The sequence below is a fragment of the Pteronotus mesoamericanus genome, unplaced genomic scaffold (genome assembly GCF_021234165.1).
Source record: "Pteronotus mesoamericanus isolate MK-2021 breed Mesoamerican mustached bat unplaced genomic scaffold, CSHL_Meso_final contig_347, whole genome shotgun sequence".
NCBI lineage: Eukaryota > Metazoa > Chordata > Mammalia > Chiroptera > Mormoopidae > Pteronotus > Pteronotus mesoamericanus.
In genome coordinates this window covers 4,650,905-4,669,753 of record NW_026555137.1, presented here as the reverse complement: position 1 = coordinate 4,669,753, position 18,849 = coordinate 4,650,905, and the positions used below count along the sequence as shown (strand labels likewise).

General features: G+C 41.0%; 1 protein-coding gene across 1 annotated transcript in view; it reads right to left on the bottom strand.

The window, feature by feature from the left end:
- Window positions 1-14,914, bottom strand: part of BRINP3 (BMP/retinoic acid inducible neural specific 3) — a 186,356-nt gene extending 171,442 nt beyond the window's left edge. Inside the window, exon 1 of the mRNA XM_054576450.1 lies at window positions 14,820-14,914. The gene's annotated coding sequence lies outside the window, so the exon portion shown is untranslated. The remainder of the gene's footprint in view (window positions 1-14,819) is intronic.
- Window positions 14,915-18,849: the final 3,935 nt, after the last annotated feature.

Sequence of the window (18,849 nt, the reverse complement as noted above, 5' to 3'; positions counted from 1 at the left end):
AATTGACAGATTTAATTTGCTTTCTAGTTATAACTCTATAACTCATAATTTAATCCTCAACTACTTCAATATGAGAGGCACACAGCAATCATTTTGCAACTATAAAGTATGTCAAAACGGATACATGTGACCGGCCTGGGTCATCAGTCAGCCTTACCTACCACCCAATTACAAGGACTAACTAACACCCACGTGCTGTGTGAGTTGGCCGAACTGCATGACTTGTTTCACTGCGGTGATTAAAGAATGCCATCTTTGTAACCAACACAAAAAGTCTTCCAAGCGAATACATTTTAAAAATGGTTTATCCTAAGGAAGGATAACATTATACAATAGAAATGTCTGAAATACGGGTTGGGGGATGCTGGATCTCCACCATGTATTTGTAGAAATTGACATTGCCAAACGATTCAACTCAGAATTTCCAAATCTGATGAAGAAAATAGGTATTTTTTACATATTGTTTTTCTTATGTGGCATCTATATCATCATTTTTCCTAACATACTGTACTTACATCCATAAACTAAAATTATGATTATGCATAATAGAATAGTATAATCCCCCTGTGGCTATCAACTACTTCTTTTCTTTGTTAAACACACATTTTTATTCTGCTGATCAAATATATTCAAACTTGGGACACTTAATTGTTACAAAATATTCTATTTTCTTATGTAAAGAAGGAGGAATAGTGCCTAGTATGTGGCAAGGACATTAGGAGTTTTTCAAAGCATATTTCCTATTGGTGTGAAATCATGTAATTATATACCTGTTTAATTTTAAATCATAAAATTAAACCTAATTCTGCTCAAGCACATGACTTTGTAAGACAGAGTACTACAGAAAAAGTAGGAAATGACTGACCTACACGGCATTTAAGGTCCTGTTCTCGAATTCTGTAGTTTTCCAGTATGTAATTACCCAGACCCATTGTTTTATTCTTTACCAAACGTGTTAAAGAGCTTTCATGGTCCTTATTCCCTAATCTCCACATACAGGAAGACAGAAAGATTTTTCTTCAATTATGTGTAGGGGAACTACCTAAAAATGTTAGTATTAGGTATTTATTTATTTAGGTTCTATTTTTCTACTTATTTTTAATCAAGCTTATTGGGATGATATTGGTTAATGAAATTACGGAAGTGCCAGGTATATGACCCTATAATCCATCATGTGCACACCGGACTGTGTGTTCGCCACCCCAACTCAAGTCTCCTTCCATCACCATCTATCCCCCTCCCCTCCCCTTACCACCCTCTCCCTCTGGTAATCTCCATGCCATTGTTGTCTGTGTCTATGAGTTTTGTTTTGTTTTGCTTAATTTTGCCTCCTCTTTCACCCAGTCTCCCAACCCCCCTCCCCTCTGACAGCTGCCCATCTGTTCTCTGTATCTATGAGTCTGTTTCTATTTTGTTTGTTAGTTTATTTTGCCCATTAGATTCTACACATGAGTGAAATCATATGGCATTTGTCTTTCTCTGAGTGGCTTATTTCACTCAGCAGAATAATCTCCAGGTCCATCCATGCATTTACAAAAGGTAAGACTTCCTTCTTTTTACGGCATCATAGCATTCCATTGTGTGAACGTACCACAGCTTTTTTATCCACTCATCTACTGATGGGCACTTGGGCTGCTTCCGTATCTTGATGATTATAAATAATGCTGCAATGAACATAGCGGTGCATATAATCTTTCAAACTAGCGTTTTGGGTTTCTTCAGATAAATTCCCAAAGGTGGAATTGCTGGGTCATAAGGCAGATCCATCTTTAGTTTTCTGAGGGAACTCCATGCTGTTTCCCGCAGGGGCTGCGCCCGTCTGCGTTCCCACCCGCAGGGCACTGCGCTCCCTTTTCTCCACAGCCTCGCCAGCGCGTGTGTGTTGTTTTATTGTTACTAGTCATTCTGACAGATGTGAGGTGCTATCTCATTGTGGTTTAAATTTGCATTTCTCTGATGATTAGTGACATTGAGCATCTTTTCATACATCTATTGGCCATTCGTATATCCTCTTTGGAGTAGTGTCTATTCATGTCCTTTGCCCATTCTTTTAGTTAAATTGCTTGTTTGTTTTTGATGTTGAGTTTTATAAGTTCTTTATAAATTTTGGATATCAACTTCTTATCAGATGTATCACTGGAGAATATGCACTCCCATTCAGTGGGTTGAATTTTTATTTTGTTGGTTTCCTTGGCTGTGCAAAACCTTTTTAAGTTGACGTAGTCCTATTTGTTTATTTTTTTCTTTTGTTTCGCTTGCCTAAGGTGATATATCAGAAAAAAATATTGCTTTGAGAAATGTCCAAGATTTTACTGCCTGTGTTTTTTTCCAAGATATTTATGGTTTCAAGTCTAGCAGTTAAGTTTTCAATCCATTCGAGTTTATTCTTGTATATGGTAGAAGAAGGTGGTCAGGTTTCTTTTTTTTGCGCACATCGGTCCAGCCTTCCCAACACCACTGTTTTCATTATTTCTGTTTCTTCTGCTTCTGATTTGGGCATACGTTCCCACTTCTGCTCGTAATTAGTTTTTCTAAAAAAAACAGTTTATTACCACATAATAATATGAATCCTGACTACATGTAAATGAATTTTGGGGATCTCTTGAAATCATCACATTTGTAAGGTCCTTTTAGAGAGAAGTACAATTACCAAAGCATGACACCTGAGAAGGCCCATGACACTGTCTTTGGGAGACTGCCACGAAAGGCTTAAAGCAGGAAGAGAGGTGGTGCCGGAAAACCCTCGGGCACGGATGCAGGCGCCCAGGGGCATTCGGACAAGCGGCCACTAGACCCAACACTCAGCCACAAGGGCTTTACTCACCGGGGCTGTCACGACAGCGGACAAATGCACACTTGAGCCACGCTTGCACGTGTGCGCGCTGACTTTTAATTATTATTAAAAGCCGTAATTTTTTTAACCTTATCTATCTCTGTGTGCAATGTGACTTTCTGATAGAGATGGCCAATGACGACAGTAGAGAGTTCCTTGAGGGACATATGGAGGTCGCAGCTAAACTCAGAGGTATTGAAAATGAAGGAAAAACATGAGAGCCAATGAAAGAAAGTAAAAGTGTTTAAACTAACAAGTGAATTTGTCAGTTTTACCCCCTGGAGTCTGGGGAAAATGCAGGCATAAATCTCTGCCCGATGTTGCTTATACTAGATTTACAGAAATTTTCACATTACTGTAGGAATTATTAAACATTTATTATTCTGTGAATTAAATGATATCTGTAACCAGGGTTAGAAGATATATGTAGGAATTCACTAACAATATTTATAACCACACACTCCTAGTTTTAAGAAGTTTGAACACTTTCTTTTCCTGAGAAATGGATGAACCTGAAGACTCTTACTTTGAAATTTTAAAAGGTTTTCCTAAATAATTCAGACCTTTTTAAAACTTGTAAAAATAATTTTAGTGAACTACCTTCGAAAGGTTCTTAACTGTACTATTGCCTCCTGCATGGTCACAGAAGACACCCACTTCTTTTTGTTCCTCCATATAATCACTTCTAGTTAAATAGTTCATTTCACCTTCTCTTCCTGGTTAACTCCAAGGTAAGTTTTGGTCCTATTATAAATTCCCTTTCAATTTTCATTGAAGGGACGAAATTCTTTTAGTGACAAGGAAGGCTTTATCATCCTCACGAACTAGGGTAACTTTTATTATGAGACTATCATAAAGAAAAAGCAGGTCCCTGGTTCCATCGGTAGTCACCATATTACATCCACATATCTGTCACCACTATTTCCACTCCATTCCTATATGCAGGTTATTTTCATTTTGATTTTAAACTGCCTTTGGTTTCATTGTTTTTCTAGTCAAAGTAGTCAATACTACCTTTGTGTGTGGTTATAAATAAGTTTTCTGAAGCATTCCCCTTATTTTACTTTAAAATTAGACTTTGTAATCTAAATACACTATCTGAAACATCCTGCATCTGAACTTTACTCTTTAGTCTCTGGCCATTTTTCTTATAAATTGGAAAGAAGTAAAATTTGAATCTTCCCAAGATATTTTGTTCTATGACCACACATGTTAAAACAGTGGGATACTTTACATTTAAAAGAAAGAGAACCCAGGTGACCTTGAACGTGGAAACCTGCCCCCCATGCGTGGACAGAGCTGAGGAGTGGGGCTCCCCTTCCCGCCTCTGCCTTCTCATCGGCTCCTCCCTCAGGTGGTAGCACTGAACTTCCCCTTCACTGGAAGGACAAGATGTATGACAGGATGGAGCAGGGGATTAGCTCTCTCCGCAGTATATACTCCTCAGAGGACGAAGAAACCCTCATTAAGATGGAAAACACTCGAAGCTGTAATTCAGAGGCGCAGTGCTGCCTGATCAGCTAAAATAAGTAACGAGGAAGACCATCTGGAACTCAGGGTTAGCAGTCAGAAGACTAGAAAGATTCACTTCTAAGGCCAGCCTTAATCTATAAAATGTAATTTAAAACGAGGAAGCTCAGCTATCTTAAAAAATCTAAGAAGAAAAGTGAAAAGGTACAATTACTAACAGGTTATTCACAGATTAATATAACGGCAATCTCTTGCTGGCATAAGCAGATGAAATCAGACAGCCCACAAAGTTTAAAAGGACTTCAGTGAGTGGTCCCATACGTGACAGTGTGTTACCCACTGGGGGCCAGCGCAATGGTGCCTCTGCCAGCAAGCCCTTCCCGATTTGGTCGCACAAGCAGAGGTGTTAAAGGGGTTGAAGGCAGCATATTATCAAACTGTGGGGATGCACGAACGGAAAACCATCCAGTCTACAGCTATTTTAGTAATTTACATACTACCCTATTCAAAAGGCGTTAAGGTAGATTCTAACCCACAAGAACAAAAAAAAATAACAGAAACAGGAGATCGACAACAAGCAAAGCAATCCAACATCAAGTAGGTTAATTTTTATCTGCGGTTCCCCAACACCTTCTGTACACCACCGAATAAAGGTACCAAAACTTTGCGTGTTTCTAATTAAAGAAGGACTCATGAGCAATGAACCCTAGAACATCTCCCTCACTTGCCAGAGATGCTGGAATTGCCCACATTTTCACATGGTAGTTAGCCTTATACTGGCTGGTGCTGGTCATATACTCTAGCTTGTCTAAACTTTTTCTAACAATAAGCACCTGACTTCCCCAGTATTTACCAAAAGGCAATTTGAAAACGTGATATTTTCAAGGACTACCCTTGTCAATATAGTAATTTAACTTCTAAAATAGCTCCAATTGTCTTCAAACTCAAAATGTTATAAAGAACTAAATTTCAGAAGCAAAATACACCTATATGAAAAAATCATCTATATAGAGACTACTTAATATTAGCCATATTCGGCATATCACGTACACATTAGTGGTAATTTTTAAAATGATGTTGTCTAAACTTGTCAGAAATTACCTTCTGAACAATGAATATTGGAATCAGTATTACAGGACTTAACAGACACCAAAATTTGGTAAGAGGGAAATTTTCAATGAACAGATAAATAATTGTGTGGTTTCAAATCCTGAGCAAATAAATCACCATCTTTATCTTAGACCTCTGTAAATCTATAGCTAAAAAACAGTAAAGCATGTCAAATTTTTTTATCCCTTCTTTGATGAAGAAATCATGTGAAGCTAAACTTTTGCTTACCTTACTGGCTCAATATTATTAATGAGAAAGAAATATTTTTAATAGTCAGTTGCCCCAGTTTACATTGGAGTTGCCAATTCCTACTCTAAATCAGAGATTTCCTTAAATAGCAGCTGTCAGGGACAGGTTTAATGTGTACTAATGGCAGGAGTAATCTTTCTTTCATATTCATTTTGGCCTATCTCGATATGATTGTAATTTGGTGTTTTGTTCTTTGGAATTGGTTAAACAAGAGATGTGCTAAAACGTCTGCATTTCACAGAGGAACGGCTGGTACAAGGGAAAACCCACTCGAGTTCCCCTCTGAGAGGCAGCTGGGGTGTTTAGGGCCCTATTCCCCTACATTTGTCAGTATTTCAGCGTGCTCAACGTCAGCCTCAATATGAAGACAGCTGTACCCACCTTGAAAATAATAATCTGCCCTAGATCTACAAGGCTTTAAATGAGGAAGGATGTATTGCAAAAATGTGTGTGTGCTGGAGAGGTCTGTAACTGCATAAACTATGTCCCCCTCAAAGGTGAGAAAAATGCTTAAAACAAGCACGTTAGCCAAAAAATGAGTCTTCAGATGAATTTTTAAAAGCATGTAGAGTACCCCTTGGGCAATTGTTCAGGATTCCCTTCTGCTTAGCTATTAACTTCAAGTTTCAATTCCCACATTTGACTGAGTTCCCTTCTCTTAGTTCCTATTGGAAGAACAAAAGTGCTGATCTGAGGCCATTGTGAATGGCGGGATGAAACTTTCGGTAAGTAGAGAAGAATGTATCTTACAATCCAGAAAACTCATATTCCACCCTAATTCCTTTTCTAGGAAAATTTTTGAATTAAATTTCACAAGTTGTTTTTTTTCTAACAACTCCCTATGAGTTGCATTGAAATTACAATGAAATTAATCATAGGGAATTAAAAAACATACTTTCCACCTGTTGCTGAGGTTAATTGATAACCAGCAAGCTCCTTATATTCTATTTTGGAAACCTTAGCCTTATTCCATAATATAATCTTAAAAATATGACTTACCACATTTATAAAGTGCACTGTAACTTTGTCATTGTACCCTAGTGACAGACCCGAATGAACAATCAGAAGGTCTATTACTGCACACTTGGCTAGGGCCATTCCGTATCACTGTTTTGAGCAAGGCAGGCCTAGTCTGTATGTTAATGTGGAAGAAAAAGCCAGGAAAAGCATGGGTTAATTAACTTTCTTAAGGGAACTTTTTTTCTTTTTATAATTTTACTGCATGATTTATTCAACCTTTCATGATTTTCTTCTGAAAATTTAGATAGTGTTCACTATTATTTAGGAGGCGTTCCCTTCTGAAGCAGACTGTCCACTAACTCTCCATGTGGATTCACAGGGCTGACTTTTCAAACCATGCAAAACGTGTTCACACCTAGGCCATGAGAGTCATGTGTCTATGTTGCCTACCCAGGACTCCCTGACTGAATTCAGTTTCTTCTTTTTTACTGTCATTGCAACAGAGGGGCCTTCTGCTCACAGCACTAGACTGCTTATCTGAAAGCAGTAAAGAAAACGTGAATCTTAAAAAACATATGCGTATCAAAGATGTTACAAATTGAAAAGCATACACTCATTATAAACAACCTGCAAACATGCGATTTTATAACATGATACTTGAGTGAACTCAGGCTTCAGGTTTTAAATTTATTCTTTAATTTGATGTAATCACTTTTCCCAAACTAGTGATATTGTAGTCATCGTTTGACATATTTTAAAGAAAACATTTTTTGGTTGTGAGAGTGGGTATCTAACGAACCTTTAAAGTAGCAGCATGTTTATACACTGGCCACTCTTCTGACATCAAAAATCTAAAATGCACGTTCGCTCAGCTCTGGCCTTCCCAAGGCCAGGTTTTTTCTCTTTTTTTTAATAGTGCCATAGTATGGAGATAGTTTTAAAATTAACGAAATGCAAGACTCCAGAAAAGTGAATAGAAAACAGCTCAATCCTGATGAGGTTGGCTAATATTCACAGAAATCAGGAAGAATAAGTCTATCTATTAAGTAATTTTTTCACAATAAATCTATAATGGAATTTAAATGAAACACACCATTATGAGACAATAATTCTTATACAGCAGAGAGCTACAATACATTTGAAGGTAATGTTAACATATTTATTAATTTAATCAATAGATGTATATTTTATAGATTTAATTTTCTGGAACTGTAACATGGTAGCTTCTTCATTAGCTGTTAAAGGAAATGTGTGATGTTTTGGGTGCTTTTCAAGGCATTCATCTCTCTGTAGATTAGTGTTTAGCCATTAAAATAAATGTTCCTATCAAATATAAGTAAACATAAGTTGCATTGAGGATAAATTGCACTGTTGACTCTAAACTTAATAACAATTATTTTTTAAGAAATTATGAATTGTGTTTAAGAACTAACAATGAATATGGAATGAGAATTTATAAGATTGCTTAATTCATTGGAGTGCACGTCATTTTTCAACATCTGAATTTATATTTTCTTGGTTAAAACTAACATTTTAAAAATCAACAGAACTATTTATTTCATGATAAAATACCTACTAATCAACTCAGTTTGTTAAAAATATATTAGTTATAGCTTTCAATCTTGGGGAAAATTGGCTAGAAAATCATAACTGGGTTTATTTCTATTATTAGAGTGTCAACTAGTTATTCATGATCTGTTTTCCTGAATACAAAATTGAGAAATATGTGAGAGCTGTTTGCACGAACAATTTATTTTAAACATTAAACATAGAAGCATGGATTTAGAGCTTATAAACATCTTTGGAAACACTGTAACTGGATAGGTCTACAAATGATTAATTAGATATAAATAATCTTAATAACTCATCAAATATGCCTTGAAATGATATTGATAAAAACTTTAAAATGTTATTGATGAAGATATTTGATGACCAGCATAAAATGGTTACAGTGGTTATTTGATACCACTTACGCAAAAAAGAAGAAAAACATAAGTTAGGCCAGAACTTCCAGATACATTTTCAGTAGAAAGTTCATTAGTGCTCATGATGAAATTTCATCTTCAGGAATCAGTTCTAGATTCCAGGATAGAATAAACATAATTAAACTATCTCTTTCTTTTAAGAATCAAGATCATTCATAAGCAACTAATAATATTCAAACTCAGATTATATTTTGGTTTTGTTCTCCTTTGGAACTAATGAAATATAAACATTAAAATCATAAAAGCATAGAAGAATGCATGGAGGAATCTGGTCAAAATTACACTCCAAATATCTCAGTAAAATCACCCAAGTAGTTGCTAAATTAAAGCATCAACGATGCCAGATGTCACCAGACTAACTCTGGTGAGCAGAATATACTTTGTAAAAGACATTAGGAATCAACGGTCTTTTTTGAGTGTATCTACTTTGAAGGCTGTTATTTAAGAATTTTGAGCTCGCTTTCCATTAAACCGCTGATGGAGACGATTAGGTTGATAATGAAAGTGTGCTGAGAAGTTGGACTTGGCTTTTACTGAATGGCACTGACAGGTCAGTAAGGGTCCCTATTTCTACAAGAGTGACTCTCCTCCCAGAACTGCGTTCAAGCCCTGGTAAGTCAATGGAAGGAAGAGCTGCTGTGTCTTGAGGAGTGCATTATGCCAATGTTTATTTTCAGCCATGCGATATCAAAATAAAAGTACCATTATTTAAACCCATTAGGCACACCATGACACCAAGAATATTAGACAGACCAAGAATATCTGACACTACGTGGGAGGCGAGGCAGGCAGGGCAAGGGAGAGCAATTGGGGGGAAATAGAGAAAATTGTAATTGATCGACAATAAAAAAAATTTTAAATAATTAAAATGTGAAAAAAAGTTGAGTCAACATTACTTCTTACACAGAAAGAAAACGTTATCCGAAAAGACAATAAATCAAATGTAAATGATTTTTTTAAAGAATGTATTTTGTTTTCATGTTTGTCTTTTTAAAGGATCCTCATCTCATGCCATTTTATCTCCAAAAATGTCTTAAAGTAGAGGTTGTTTTCCCCAGGTGAGAGATGAGGAAAATAAATAAAAAGTGGTCAAGAGCTCTCACTGGGATCACGTTACTGAGGTCGAACTGCAAATGAAATCGGGGAAGGGATCTCAGCTCCATCTCACTCTACTTTTCAAAATAACCCACTGCTAGCAGGAAACGAGAAAAACGGTAACAATCTTAAAAGAGTACCTCATTAATCAAAAGCCATAATCATATCCAAATTCCTTTGTGATGTATTTAAATAAAAGATAATATTGTGCTAAACTTGCACAGACTGGTGTTATATTTCTGCGTCTGAACTTTTAATACTAATAACCAATTCTCTAAATTACTAAAATTATAGAAACTTATTCTAATCAATGACTGATCATTCTACAGATTATATTTAAAAACCAAAATAATAGGAAACACAGGAAACTGAAGCCAAGTTTCATAACAAGACATAAAGTTTTAAAGTCCTACAAGTAGAGTTCTTTGTATTTGCAGAGAGAAACACACAAGGCAATATTCTGAAAAGAAATTCCATTTTTTTGAAAGAACACACAAATCTAGGGATAAGGCTAATTTTATATGTTCACGTGTGTATATAATACACACATGTGTGCATACACACATACTTTTATAGAGTTCCAATGGTTTCTTCTAACTTGGGGTTTGACTTACTTAACTATAATAACTATAGCAATCCTTTTGTATGAAAAATCAAGATGTACTGTAATAAAAATGTACATTGCCATTATAATGTTGACTTTATTAAAAGAAAGTATCTCATCGGAGGCTGGAATCACGTTATTTAATAAATGAAATCAATCATAAATGGCATCATGCCTATTTCATATGGAAGACATTATTAAAGCAATGTCGACTTAAAATAAATACATTCTCCACCCACCCCAAAAAGGAGATATATACTACACACCCACTCATACACAATGGTCAAGTTCACGTAATAAAACCCTAGAGGGTAAAATGCAAAAGATTTGAGGAATTGGACTCCATTGATAAATTACTTTCTACAGGGAAGTAAAGACTACCTCTTGAATCAAACTGAAAAAAAAAGCACTAAAACTTTGCAATTTTATGACCCAAAGTTGTAATTATCTTTTATATTTCCTCAAGATGTTATCAGTGAGCCTTACAAGCAGAAAAATTATTGATCAGGCATCCATGTCAATAAATGTAAGTGCTAAAAATATTTCCAGAGAAAATCTTAAGGAATATAATTTCTTAGAGAAGAGAAAGTGTTAGAAATAAAAGAAATAGCTTTAGGATAGTGCCTTATTAATATTTTTGGCTTTAGTGTGTGGGGACTCCATAATCCTTCAACGTGAAAACACAGCATAACAAAACAACATCCATAATAACAACAAAACTTATTAAAACATTCAAAATTTGTTTTGTCATTTTACTTGACATTTTCATTAAGTCTGATAAAGGAAGATATCTACTGGCTGCTAAAATTATAAATCTACAAAACTTGTAATTTAAGAAAGCTCTTTATGGGAGATTTGCCATTAGTTTTTACATTTGTTCAGATTTCATTTTCCAGTTTCCAAATGGTTTCCTAACCCCAAAGCCTTCCACACTGGAGTCATATAGGAGATTGCCTTCAGGCAAACTCTTCTCATTTGACAACCCAGTCAATTCCACTCCAAGGATTTTTTAAATTAAATATATAAATATATATATATATATATATATATATCCATTCCTATGAAGTAGTCAGAATTACATTGCTAGTTCAAGATGCCCTTAATAGTTCTCTAAGTGTCCTTCATATATTAAGGTCTGTGACCTTAACAGCAAGCATGTTTGAAGGCATTGCTGGTAATATCATCATCTTACATACTTCGTTGGGGCTATGCATCCCTCCCTCTAACTCTCTACCCCCTCCCCATTTTTTGCTCACACCTTGACCCAGTTTATGATTTTTGTAACACTGCTAAACATTTAAATCAAGGCAAGTTAACATTTAAATGAATTGCATGCATGTTAAACATGTCAATGGAGTTAAAAACGTTCATGAATGTGAATATTAAGAAGTTATGCATCACAGCAGAACCATCTGAAAATACACATACTCCATCGCTTGAAACAGAGAAAAATTATCGCCGGATGGGTCAAACACAGGGTATGCGATTGTCAATAAAATGTAGACATTCAGCCCTTACCTGCTTCGCTGCAGGCTGAGAAACACACCTAAAAGGCACCTCAGAGAGAAAGTCCCGCAGCCCTGAATCATCTGCCTCCCGAGCTGCCGTGACAGCTTTATACCCTGGCGCTTTTTTCTTCGCTGCCATACATTTGAACGGCTGGAGTGTTTGTAAGCAACCGAAGGGCTAGGGAGCACCCCTCGCCACCTCCTCCTCTCTGCAAGCCTGGGGCTGGTCGCTCACGCAGCTGGACACCGCATCTCCTCGCTGGACCCAGAGCCTCTCCAGCCTTGCCCAGCCGTTCCCGCTGGAAGGAGGTCCGTGCCCTAAAGGGCTGACCACGTTCCGGACCTGGCGCCAAGGAAAATGCTCTCTGGGTCAACTCCTGGGACTAGGAGAGCAGCCATCAGAGCCGGAAACCGGAGCCCCCGCTTGGCTGCCGCACCAGCAGGAGCCGGCAGCCAGAAGGCACCACCCCCTCCCGGGTGGACGCGGAGGATAGGGCTCCAGTCCCAGATGCGCTTGCCTCCCCCTCGCCGCCAGGAGAGGGGGACAGAAAAATGAAAGCTCCGCTGGGAAGTGGCTGCCACGGGAGCTCAATGCCTCCCAACCCTCACTCCTGGCGCTGAACTCCAACCTTCGAGTCCAAGCTGCGGCTCCAAGTTGAGATCAACTCCCCACCGCACAGCTCTCCAGGCTCCTGCCAGTGGGAGCGGGGACGGGGGCGGCCAGCACCGCCCCAGCCCAGGGCCGGGGTCAGGTAGCCACCCTCCGCCGGCGGGCCAGGCGGTTCGGTTTACGGAGCAGGCGGCCGCAAGAGCCCTCATGAATTAGTCTTAGGGACAGCTCATTAACAGATAATTAATTAATTAACGCAAACGCAGAAGGGCTTTGATTAGCGATGCCCCCGCTCCCAGGTCTGTCCTCGGGCAAGGCTAGAAGGTTTGGCTCCGCTGTGGCCGGAGGAGGACTGGAAAGGGAGCATCCGGCAGGGATGGACCCCCTGGCGCGCCCTGCGCTCAGGGGCTGCACAAGCCCGCGGCAGGCAGCCTTCCCCGCAGGGCTGAGAGGAGAGCCTGCACCAGCCCAGCAGGTCGAGCAAGGGGCATGGTCCCCACCCACGCGAGTCACTCCCACACCCAGCACCAAGCCCGGGGCCAGCCAGTGAACCAGGCACCAGGACCTCTGCTCCCCCTGCGCCCAGGTGGCTTAGGCGTTGCCAAGAGCTGCGGCCAACCCCCAGGCACACTCGCCTGTTGCTAGTCCTCGGGTTGAAACGTCTTCGGCCACGGGAGCCTCTCAGATGGGCATGTTCCCTCCCCAAGCCTGAGAGGCAGGTCGTAATCCAGCAAAACGCACTTACCCAAACACCGCACGCCCGAGCCTCGCTGGAGACGACTGGCTGGAGAGGAGGAGATCTGGCTGCACCGAAAGTTGGTGCCCCCTCCCTCCACCCCTGCGCAACGGCAGTGGCGCTCAAAGGGAAGGTTTGAACGGGGAACTACGCTTAGCCCCGGTTTCTACAACCGAAGTCAGGGCCGCCGACGGCACTTGTCAGGACGGACAACCGGGCAGGGAAGGAGACTAGGTAGAAACTAGTGCCGGGTGAGGGGCGCCAGGCGGGGCGCAGGGGTCTCAGCTCCGTGCTCTCGGTGGGAGCCTGGGGGAAAGCCCTCGATCGGAGACTGGGGGATGGGCTGAGGCTGCAAAGGGAGCACTTAGGTCTGGAAGCTAAAAGGGTTTCTGAATTTAAAAAACATTACTTGGGTTGTCGCGTCAGCCATCAATGACGACAGGAATAGTTCTTTCCCAGAAACACACACACACACACACACACACACACACACACACACACGAAGAAAGAGTAAGAAGGAAAGAAAAAAAAAGCTTAAACAATAGGTTCTCATCTCCATCTATCCCAACAAAGAGAAGAAATGTTGCAGAAACCAGAAACTTGTTCTTACTGGCCGGGTGGGGAGGGGGTGTTCTCAGAGAAAAATCCTTAAACCTCGGTATTACTTATACATGCAGGCTTGGCCTTTCACAAATACGATGTCTTTATCATTATGTGAAGTAAAAGCTAATATTTTAAATGTTTCCCAACACCCTATACATAAAGGGTAAGGGATCATTGTAACTGTCAGGCCCACAAAAAATGTTCATAAAAGCAAAAAAGACTGAAATATTAACATACTTATTAAAATTGAGTCTGGGGGTTGAACATGTGTGGAGTTAGGCAATTACATTTTTCAGATAGAGTCTGTCCCTGAATTTCAATCTATTAGAACCAAGATAATCAATGATTTCTTCAGATAGTTCTTCCCCTCTGATGTGAGTACTGTGTCCAATTAACTGTTCACCAGCTAAATTCACAAAATCAGAAATGTGCTCCCAGATGCGAGGCCTGAATTGAAGTGCAGTGCCCAAAATAACATGTTTGTGTGTGTGATGTGGGATGTTATAAGGAAAAAAAAAATGGTGCACTGAAAACACACTTCTTACCATACAGTGGCTTTCGGTGCTTACTGTTCTGCTAAACCCATAAAAACGCACTTTACACAAGCCCTCCCTCAGTCACCTAATTGCTTGCAATGACCCACACTGACCAGAACAACCTTCTAATGACCAGAGAGCAAGCTTTTCCCAGACCCTGGGATTGTCAGAAGGTGTCTTTTAAGCTCACTCTTGGATAAGCATAAAATTTTGACCTTTCAAATGGTACAGGAGCCTGTGCCAGGAAGCATTAATGGGAGGGGAAGGGAGAAGTACTCTTTCCTATGGCCTGTAATATAAACAACAGACATAAACACAGGATGTAGAAGACGACAAGGTGAATCGTTACTTGGGCTGTTTCTCAGTGCAACTGCAACATACTAATTAGACACGGTCACATAGATCTGAGTTTTTAGTGTCACAGAAATGTAAAAAAAAGTAGCACTTGTTAAGCAAGCATAGCTTATTAAAAACAGCAGCAGCAATAAGTTCCTAATAACGTGTAAAGAGGATAACTTACCAGAAAAAATTTCGGGAAGCAAGATGACAGAGAGAAAAAATACATCCAGAATTCAAACAGAGACTCCATGATCTCCCAAATCAAGGGAAAGTGGTGAGCTGCAGGGTGGCGGAACTTTGAAATAGTGAGCAGCTCCTGGTGGCATGTAACCAAGTGAAAACCAGCCACACCGAGTGCCAAGAACCCCCAAGGACGGAACGCAAAATGTTGAAGAGGCGCCTTTTATTGGGGGGGCGGGGGGGGGGAGAAGGGGGCTTATGTGTAACGATCCTTAGGTGGACGAAATGCAAATTGACGGACGGGGAGGGGGGAGGGGGACGGACCACGAGAAGCCCTGCAACCCCAGAGGACAGAAGGTGGAGCGCAGATAGAGCTGCAGCTGAGCGGAAGGCCGCGCCGGGGCGGGGAGCGGGGCCGCGGGACGCGCGGCTGCTTTCCTCCGATGGACCGGCGGTGGCGGCAGGAAGGACTGGAGCTGCTGGGAAGCGTCCAATGCGAATTCTCGAGGCCACCGGCTCAGAAGCGGCGCTCCGATCCCCGCTCTCAGCGCCCCGAGGGTTACCTGCGCTGGGGACACCACTATCGGGGATCAATGGTGCTCCATCTGCGCCTCTCACTAGGGTTTCCCTTGAACCCTCCAGCTCCAGAGACCTCGGGAGGCGTAGTTAGGAAGCCCGGCACCACCAGCCCTCCCCCGCCGCCCACATGAACAGCTGTGGTCACTTTGGGTGATCAAATCATCAGCATTTGGGGGACGAGAGGCGATGGCAGGGCTGAAGATGCGGGGGTGGGGGTTGGGGGTGGGGGAGGCGCTGCGCCCGAGGCTCCGGCCAGGGGACCAGGCGCTACGGTTACAAGCTGCAGTGGCTGCGGGAGCTCTCCCGGGAGCTCTCCCGGGTCCTGACTGCCCTGCGAATCTGCTGCCCGAGACTCAGGCGACCGACTGTTGTCGGCAACCTCGGCTTCTGCTGCCCGGCTTCGAGAGCTGGGGCTTTGGAGGCCCCGGAGACCGTCCCTGGAGAGCAGTGGCGGGCCGGGGGACCCCGCGCGCCCTGATTCTTGCGCAGGTGCCGAGGGCGCTAGGGAAGGCTCTGCTGCAGGGCGCCTTCCTTGGCCATTCCTGGATCCTGCCACCGCACAGACGCTTGCCTGACCGATCAGGTAAGATTTGGGCTCCTCCTCCCCTTTCCTCTCCACTGTCACGGTCCTCCCCCAAGACCAAATCCCAGGTTTCTGTCTCTCAATTCGGGAACTTCCCTTTCCTCTTTGAAACCCACCTCCTCTGGGAAATGGTTAGTGCGACCGAGGGGCTGGAGATTCTCCTGCGGTAGGTTTCTATTCTGGGCTGTAAAATCCCCTGGCCATCCCGGGCCTTCCCTGGGGGACATCTCTCCCTCCCTGGGCTCAGCCCGAGCCACGAGGGGGTAAAGGGCGCTGTGGGAGCCTTCTGCCCTCTCTGCTCCAGCTTCCTCTGGATCCTGAGCCAGCGTTAGTGTTCCCCTGTATATTCATATTCTCATTCATATTCATATTCTTCCTCTCTCTCTCTCTCTCTCTGTCTCTCTCTCTCTCTCTCTCTCTCTCTCGGAAAGGTTGGGTGGAAATTGATTTCTTGCACAGGCTGAGGCGGCGAATGATAGAAGGATCAAACATTCACCCTGGATTAAAAGTGCTCTTGGTAAGTAATCTTATTTTCTGTGGTTGAAAAGGAGAGTCACTGCTTCTCCCGGCCCCATCCCCCACTTCATTCACTTATTTGCGCTCAGTATGTAAATCACGAGCTGGGCCAGTGAAAATGTTCCTTTCCCTCCCTCCTGGGAGAACAGTCTGTCCCTAAGGGTGATGAAGCAGGGCGCTTTCAGGAGGCGATGGGAAGGCTTTATGGCCCTTCCTTTCCATTCAAAACTGAAACACAGGTAAAGCTGATCTTTGCCTGCTCCACTATAGGGATATGTAAATTAAATATCTCCCTTATTTCTCACTAATTCTATTTCTTCTCTGAAAATAACAGCGTCTAGTATTAGCCCCATGTCTATGCTTTTGGTACATACATCTTGACCATGTTCTAAAACGTATTTTTTCAGTTTCAGAAATGAGAATGCATACACACACATCCATCATATAAATTATACATATACATATGTAAGTTTCACCAAGTAAGTTCAACCTCCTACTAACATGTATATCTTGGTTCAACTTCTTGTACAAATTTGTAGCCTCCAAAACAGTGATTTGCATGCTCTGGTGAGGCCCGTATTTTTATACGGGCCTCTGGTTCCACGTCGTCAGCAGCCGCAGCCTGGGCATGGCCAGCCTGTGAAGAGTGGGTAGGTGTGCCTGCGGGAAGAAGCCTGCCAGCTCTTGGTAGTGCTTACCAATGGGCGCTAAGTGCAGAGTAACAAGCCTTCAAGTGGACTGAGCTTGGTTTTCAAATGTAAACTGACCGTTTGGATGTAAGCATTGAAAGGAGATTTGCTCTAAGAGGAATCATCACAATTTTGAGTTACAGAATATATTTACTGGTGAAAGTCATATCAAATTAGCTCCTCTATTACTGCCAATCCCTCTGCCGTAAACACTTCATCCCCAAAATTTAATGATAAAGAAAAAGCTAATTGGCCCACAATTTACTCCTGATGCAAACAGGATGGGCTTAACTTCATTGGAAATATTAGCTATTAAAATTCCATTTATTAGAAAAAACTTCATTTCAGATCATCGATTCTCTAGAAATCAGTAGTATAAAATCCCAGGAGACAGCTAAGTGGCATATTACAACAGCAAGGTAAGCGTGCATGTGCACAAGTATCTATCACGATCTAATGTGTTTCTTACCATCAATCCACTAAAATTCCTAATCTAAGCAATGTCCAAGATGTATTTTACTAGAGAAACTGTGAAGCAATTCGCTGGTGAAGCAAAGTATCAATATGATTTAGATTATTTTAACCTTAAATCAAATTTACAGCAAAAAAGGGGGGTTATAGTATGATTAAGTATATTCAAACTGCCCCTTGTAAATAAGAGGGCCATACATGACATCACTAATTACACATTATAATTACCTTCATTCAAATATTTAAATTATTTATTTTAATCTCTGCTATGTGCTTATTTCAGTTTTAGGACCTTCTCTTTGAAAGTGTCTAAGGTTTTTAAAATTCAAAAGGCATCTTCATGCCTTATTCTATAAGACTAACATGCTGCTAAACACAATAAGCCAGCAGAGTTGAATTTCAAGGAAGGTATGTTGGAATCCAAAGGGATTTTAAACATCCTTTAGCCTAACTCCTTCATTGAGTGCATAGTGAAATCATACACCACTAGTAACTCAAGGAACTTTGAATGTACTTCTTAGCTGGGATTCATTCTAAATCAATTACATTCTGTCGTTAGCTGCTGAAACAGGTATTGCTGGAGACTGCGGCGGAGGACAACGAAAGAAGGAGCAGTTAGTACCAAGATGTATAAAATGCATCCCTCGTGTCACTCTGTTGATAACTAACACTCTTTACTGTGGAAAGTTTTTATCTCCCTGCTGTGTTTTCTCCTCCTCAGCTTCCTCCACACCCACCCTCAGCGAGCATTTCATGACATAAATTTACTTTTTCAGAAAAGAGCCTATAACATGCTGTTATAAAATTCAACTTTTGCATTCATCTGAAATACTGAAAAAGATGGAACACATATGAGAAATTAATACTGGTTATTTTATGTTTTAAGGGTTGAAAACAAAACCCACGCTATTCAAAGCCTATTTGTTCATGAATACAAGTTTCTAATTATTAAAGAGAAAGATTCATAGAGTATTTAAGAGCTTGCTCTAGATCTGTTTCCTTAAATAGATGATCTCCGTATCAACTGTGCCATTTGGTTATAAACATCTCATATGTGAAGTAGCAGTCTCAAAGAGCTTAATTCATTTCCCAGAAGTCACAGGCTAAGTAGATTCAGAGCTGGAAATCAGGCTTTACAGCTCCAAAGCCTGGGCAGGCTCCCCTTAGACCTTCTATCACACGGAAATACAGCG